Below are 6,792 nucleotides of genomic sequence, written 5' to 3'. Positions count from 1 at the left end.
ACATACATGCAATAATAATTAGTGGAAAAGATGCCATGAATTTGAAGGAGAGAGGGGAAGGTTTGGAAGGAAGAAAGAAGGGGAAAAGTTGAAACTATATTATAATCCCCAAAACTAAATAAAAAAGTGGAGCTGGAGCACTTATCGTCCTTGCAAAGAACCTGGGTCTTGTTCTCAGAACCCACATGGTGGCTCATGACCGATTATAACTCCAGTTCCAGGGGACCCTTTTGTGGTCTCTGCAGGCACCAGGCATGCACATGGTACACAGGCATACATGCAGACAAAACACACATACATATAAAATAAAAATCTTGGGCGTAACCCGGGGCGGCAAGTACGTTCGAAGTGTCGATGATCAATGTGTTCTGCAATTCACATTAATTCTCGCAGCTAGCTGCATTCTTCATCGACGCACGAGCCGAGTGATCTTCCGCTAAGAGTCGTATGAGCTTTTTTTTTCCTTTTGGATGAGAGCTGACGGCGGCACGGCCCCCTCTCCACCCGCCACCCCCGGAGAGGGGGTTCGCCTCGGGCCGGCCAGCGAGATGAGAGAACCAGATGGGCAAGTGCACTTGTGAAATTCTAATTCTAGGAGAATTGCGCTCACATCTTGGTGGGTATAGAATAAAAACCCCCAAACATAACTAACCAATAAGAGAAGAGCCAGGGGCTGGAGAGATGGCTCAGAGGTTAAGAGCACTGACTGTTCTTCCAGAGGTCCTGAGTTCAATTCCCAGCAACCACATGGTGGCTCACAACCATCTGTAATGAGATCTGGTGCCCTCTTCTGGCCTGTAGGCATACATGGAGGCTGAATCCTGTGTACATAATAAATAAATAAAATCTTTTTTTTAAAAAAAAAAAAAGAGAGAGAAGAGCCATCCACAGTGGCACACATGCCCTTAGGCCCAGCACTGTCGGCAGAGGTAGTGGATCTTTGTTAATTCCAGGCCAGCCAGGGTTACATAGTGAGTAGGAGGAAGAGGAAGAGGTAAAATGGGAACAATTTCCAAAGCGATGTCCTCCCCGAACAAAGGAAGCTTGGGGACATCTTTGGTGAGTCTGTATGTCCTCATTCACATTCTGAGCCATGCTTTGGCTCAAGGTCAAAGGCAGGAATGTGTCCGTGGTGGACAGGAATTCTTTGGGGATGTTCAACTCGCTTAAGCTTGTTAGAAAGATGGCAGGCGCAAACACCTCCAGGCACGCTCGGTTTTCTCAGAAGTGTTTTTAGTTGAAATGAAATAAAGGCTCTCTGAAGGGGCGTTCATGAAGGAGTTTGCCCACAAAGGTGTCTGCTTCACCAAACAGCTAGCAGAGCCACTGAAAATGAGGCACTAGCAAGGGGTGCTAAATGGGGTCCTCTTGACAGGATCCCTGCTGAAGTGTTTATAAAAAGGGAAGTGACGGCAAGATGCACTTGTCTGTTTGCCCCGGGCTGGCTCCCTGGACACTCTGACCACAGACGTGAAGGGGACTCCAGTCTGCAGGGGAGTCTTCAGACTGTTGTCTTCTGTTTCTGCCAGGGTGTTCAAGCAAGGCTTCTGCAGAAGACGTGTGGTTCTGGCTCCCATGGTTTTTCCACACATCCGAGCTGAAGCTCCCAGCGTCCCCCAGGCTGGGCCCCACTCCGTAGGCCTTCCGTGCTGACAGCCTGGATCCAGATAACGTTGGCCTCTTCTTTTCCTTCTCTGTCTCTGGAGAGTGTAGCTGCCTCCTGCAATTCTCAGTACATGCCAGCCTTCTCCTGGGAAGTCCTCCAACACCTGCTCGGCTGGCTTGTTAAGTTACTCTCTTCCTGAAAAAGTAATTGCTATGGCTTTTGTTTTTCTCCTTTTCTTTTAAAAAATTAAACCCTTTGCAGAGTGTCACTTAGGTTCCCCCCCCCCCCAGGGCCACCATAACCAAGCACCACACACTAGGTGGCTTAAACTGCAGACATTTATTGCCTCTGCTCTGGAGGCCAGAAGTCTGGACTGATGTGCCCACAGGGCTGGCTTCTCTGAGGGCTGAGAGGGAAAAGTATGGTATAGGCTCGTGTCTTTGATTTTGGGTAACCATCTCCTTCCTTGGTTTACTCACACAGTCTTTATTGCTGGATCTCTCCAGATTTCCCCTTTCTGTAAGGACACCAGCCCCATCGCATCAGCACGCAGTCTGGCTATCTCAGTTCAAGGGGATTACCTCCATAAAATAGGATAATGTTCTGAGCTAGAGGGACTTGGTCTTGAACATATAAACAATGGGACCAGGGGACTGGTAGTGAGGACATAATCCAGTCTGTACCAGTCACCTCCAGCCTGGTGAATGGCAATAAGACAAAGCTGATTAAATTTAGCTGGCCTGCTCACAGATCCTCAAGCAAGTGACTGAGTCCAAATCTTGTTTTTTTTTTGTTTGTTTGTTTTAGCACCTATGAAATGGGTAGAGTAATTCTAATTCAAAGGTTAGAGGCTATAAAAAAATCTGTTTTTTTCTATTTCTCCTTTCTGTTCTTTTCTCTTGCCCAGCTCATTCTACTTTTCTTCCTTTATTTAGATGAAAAAGAAATGGAGTTTGTCCGCTCACAATTCACCCTGAGACCTGAGCGCGGAGGGCTGCATTGTGCATTGATCCCTGGGAACCCCCACCTCCACTCCCAGTTCTCTGCAAACATTGGCTCTTCTGGACTTCCTTCCAGCCTGCCTATGTTCATCATGACCCGTTTCTCCCCCTTCCTTTAACACATTCTGGGTGTGCCTCTTCAGAGACCCCTACTTCCCCAGGCAACTCTCAGCCAAGTTACTCACTGTTGACCACACCCCCGCGTCTTAGGGGAGAGAGTGCTTTTCCACACACTGCTTTGTTAAGACTTCTTCCTGGATGCCCGGCTGGGAGTTGCTTAGAATCTAAGGATTTGCTGGTGAGCAGCACCCTAAGCGTAGTCCTGTGATACTCGCCATTTGAAAACAGAAGAGCATTGTTTGAATGAGATCTTGAGCAATTTCCACCACGTAGGGGTGAAATGAATGGCCTCTGTAAATGTGCATTTTATAATTTGAAAAGAAATAGGATTTTTTAAAAAAGAAAACAAACAGCATCCTGATCTCCTCTGCCTCCTTAGTGCTGGGATCTCAGGCATGGGCCACTACTGGCCAGGTCTTCTCCAACTTTAACACGACTTGGAATCACCTGAGGACCTTGTTAAGCCTGGGTTCTAGCTCCCAGGGTCTCCTAAGGTTTGAGACTCTGCAATTCTACACTGGATGACTTCACATTTCCGAGGTCACAGGGATGAGCTTCCCCAGTGGGTCACACTTAGAACCATCCAGAGAACTTTCCCACAGATCTGTGCCTGGCTCCCTGCAGGCAGACCATCTGACTAAACAGGTCTGAGGTAAAACTCAGGCGCCACCATCTCTTTTAAAAGCATCAAGCGATTCAGAAGTGCAGTCTGAGCTAGAAGGCATCGCTCTGGCCGAATTTAAACATCAGTGTGTATTTGAGGTACCACCGGATGCTGTTAGAATGTATCTCCTGATTGAGTTGCTCTGGTCTGAAGCCTGGGATTCTGGACTTCGGAAGTTCATCAAGGTGATGCAAAGCTGCTTGTTCGACCGGCCAAACTAACTAGGCGGGGTCCAATTCAGTGTTTCTCAGAGTAACTTTGGGTCAGTTGACTGCTCATGGTGGGGACTGTCTTGCACATTGTAAAATATTTAATGGGATCTCTGCCCTCTGCCCTCTGGGTGCCAGTCATGCTCACCCACCACTGCCATTTGGGGCATGTAACTATATCTGTAGACAGTGTCAGATATCGTAAGTGGTCAGAGAGGTGGTGGTGGGGCAAAGCTACTGTCACTATCATCATCTCTATGGTGGCCTAATTCAACATGCTTATTATGTCGGCTAGTTTTGAACATAGGCTTGTTACAACCTGCAGTCATCTGAGAGGAGAACCTCAGTTGAGCAATTTCCTTCATAATGTCTGGCTATAGGCAAGCCAGTAGGGCATTTTTTTAAATTAATGATTGATGGGGGAGGGCCCAGCCCATTGGGGGTGGGACCACCTTTTTGGGCTTGTGATCTTAGGTTCTATAAGAACGCAGTCTGAGCAAGCCATGAGGAGCAAGTCAGTAAGCAGCACCCTTCAGGGCCTCTGCATTGGCTCCTGCTCCAGGTTCCTCCCCTGCTTGAGTTCCTGCCCTGGCTGTATTTGATGGTGAACAGTGATGGTGTGGGACAATTGTCTATATTCTTTCTGTTAATTATGTCTTAAATAAACACTGATTGGCCAGTATCTAGGCAGGAAGTATAGGCAGGACAACCAGACAGGAAGTAGAGGTGGGTCAATGAGAACAGGAGAATTCTGAAAAGGAGGAAGCCCATTCCTCCCCAGTCCTGTCCAGACACTGAACAAGCAGGATGTTATCTACCCTGCTGAAAAAGGCACTGAGCCATGTGTCTAACATAGATAAGAATAATGGGTTCATATAAGTTATAAGAGTTAGCCTGAGCTAATGGACCAATCAGTTTATAACTTACATAGACTCCTGTGTGATTTTCTTTGGGACTTACTGGCTGTGGGAACTGGGTAGGACAGAGACCCCAACAAGCAGGGTCATGTTACAAAATGATATGGAAGTGTAAGTGAAACACACCCTTTCTTCCCCAAGTTGCTTTTGGTCATGGTGTTTCATTACAGCAATAGAAACCCTAAGACACTATTTTTTTTTGGAAATGGGAGGCCAGAAAACTCAGTGCTGCAATATCCTTGTCTTCGAAGAAGCTCATGACCTCCAGGTATTAGAAGCCTGACAAATTACAAAGTTAGTTGTCTTAAATGGTAGATAATTACACCCCTTGAGAAGCCTGTGTTTAAATCCTGTTTCTCTGTACTATAATATGATACCTGAGGCAGCTAACTTCAAAAGAAATAAGGATTATTTTGGTTCACAGTTTTGGAGGTTCCAATCCGAACATAGATGGCCCTCTTCTGTGGGCCTTTGAAGATGGCTGAATATCATAGTGGAGCAAGTGATTGAGCAAACAGCTGGCTTCACCATCAGGAAGTAGAGAGCCTGACAGGGGCTCCATGGTACTCACCGAGGGCTCTGTCTCCTAGAGGACACAACACCTTTCAATATTGGTACCCAAGGGACCAAGTCCTTAACACATGGACTTTTGCGGAGCACCATCTTTATTTAAATTGTAGCCCTCTGAATATGGTTCTTTTTTTTTTTGAGTGTCATCATGTGAAGGTTTGTTTCAATAAAGCTGTAATGTTTTAAATAAACCTTTAAAAATATGCAAAGAACATTCTTGTATGAGTCTACAGTTGCACAATTTGGTGTTTCTTTGAAAAATAGTTGAATAGCTGGGTTACATGATGGGTTTATATCAGTTTTAGAAACCAGACACAGTTGAATGTTTCTTTTTCCCTTTTATCTATTATCTTTATTTGAAAGTGTTCATTGCAGAGAGTCATTGATCTGCTTCGAGGGCTCTGGTTTCTGCTACACTATCAATGCTGGGCCCTCACTGGAGATCCTCTTGGTTATCCTGCTGTTGCCATGTGTCATGGAGATCCGGCAGCTTTGGATCTGCAGAACTGGTCCCTTCACATGCTCTAGTAGGTCATAGATGGGGAGGATATTGGTGTGGGCCAACTCATAACCCTAGTTCTGGACTTGGGTAGTTGTCAGGTTGGTCAGTCTGCCAGTTCCCCGTTGTCCTCATCACCCAGGTGAGCTCTCCTGAATCCCCCTGGCTAGTTCACCCTTTGCAGTGATGAGCAAGGGGTGGGGCTAGTTCGCCTGCTTTCTTGTCCTCTGGGTCTATTCCCACACCTACACCTTCAGGGCCAGCTCTACTGTGTTGCCAAGGCCTGGTATAGGGGCCAGCTTTTTCATCTGCCTCAGGCACTGATGGGTGGGAATATGGGGTGGTGGAGGGCATCTCCCGGCGCCCCCACCTGTACCACCACGTGACAGATGACTAAAGGCAACAGCTGTCCCATGCTCACAACTTCGGGGCTGGCTCACCCACACCTCCTCCAACAGTATTGGCTCTATTAGCTGCCCAGACGAGTGCAGGGCCTGCTTTGCTGAGATTTGCAGTTGGTGGGGCATGGGGCCAGTTCTCCTTGCCTGCCTTAGGCGTTGATGGGTGGTTGATGGGTGTCTCTCCTCCTCCCATGCCACACGTATGGCAGATGAAGGAGGGGCCAGTTCTCTCGGTTCACCTGCTCCCCAGGCAATAGGGTCAGCTCTATTGCTGTCCAGGTGAGGTGCAGGGTCCACTTTCTCAAATGCTGCAGCAGTCAAGGGGACAGTCAGCTCCCTCGTTGGTTGCAGGGAGTGAGGTGAAAGGGTTAGGGGGCATCTCTTCCCCACCCACACCACCACAAGAGAGATGAGCCGTGGAAGGACAGTTCTCCCTCTCTTACCCCCCATCCCCCGGCGCACCCATACCTCTGCCAACAGGGTTGGCTCTATTTCGTTCCCAGGTGAGGTGCAGGCCCTACAGGTGGTGGGGGGCAGGGGCAACGCTCCTGCTGTCATGAGCTCAGGGGCAGCTCTTCCACCTTTCCCAAACAGTTGATGGAGGGAGGGCATCTCTCCCCCACCCATGGCGCCAAATGGCAGACAAGGGGTAGGGCCGGGTCTCCCCTGCTCACAGTTCCAGGGCCGGCTCACCTGTGCCCTCATCAACAGGGTTAGCTCCGCTGTGCCACTCAGACAAGGTTCAGGTCCTGCTTTCCCGAGCGTTGCAGCTGGTATAGGGGTCAGCTCCCTGACCAGCTGGAGT

At 48.4% G+C, this 6,792-nt stretch overlaps 1 pseudogene; it reads right to left on the bottom strand.

The window, feature by feature from the left end:
- Window positions 1–292: 292 nt before the first annotated feature.
- LOC119825847 lies at window positions 293–445 on the bottom strand (annotated as a pseudogene).
- Window positions 446–6,792: the final 6,347 nt, after the last annotated feature.

The sequence above is a fragment of the Arvicola amphibius genome, chromosome 10 (assembly GCF_903992535.2).
Source record: "Arvicola amphibius chromosome 10, mArvAmp1.2, whole genome shotgun sequence".
NCBI lineage: Eukaryota > Metazoa > Chordata > Mammalia > Rodentia > Cricetidae > Arvicola > Arvicola amphibius.
Note: the sequence above shows the minus strand (reverse complement) of the source record. Positions and strands in the feature narration are given on the sequence as shown.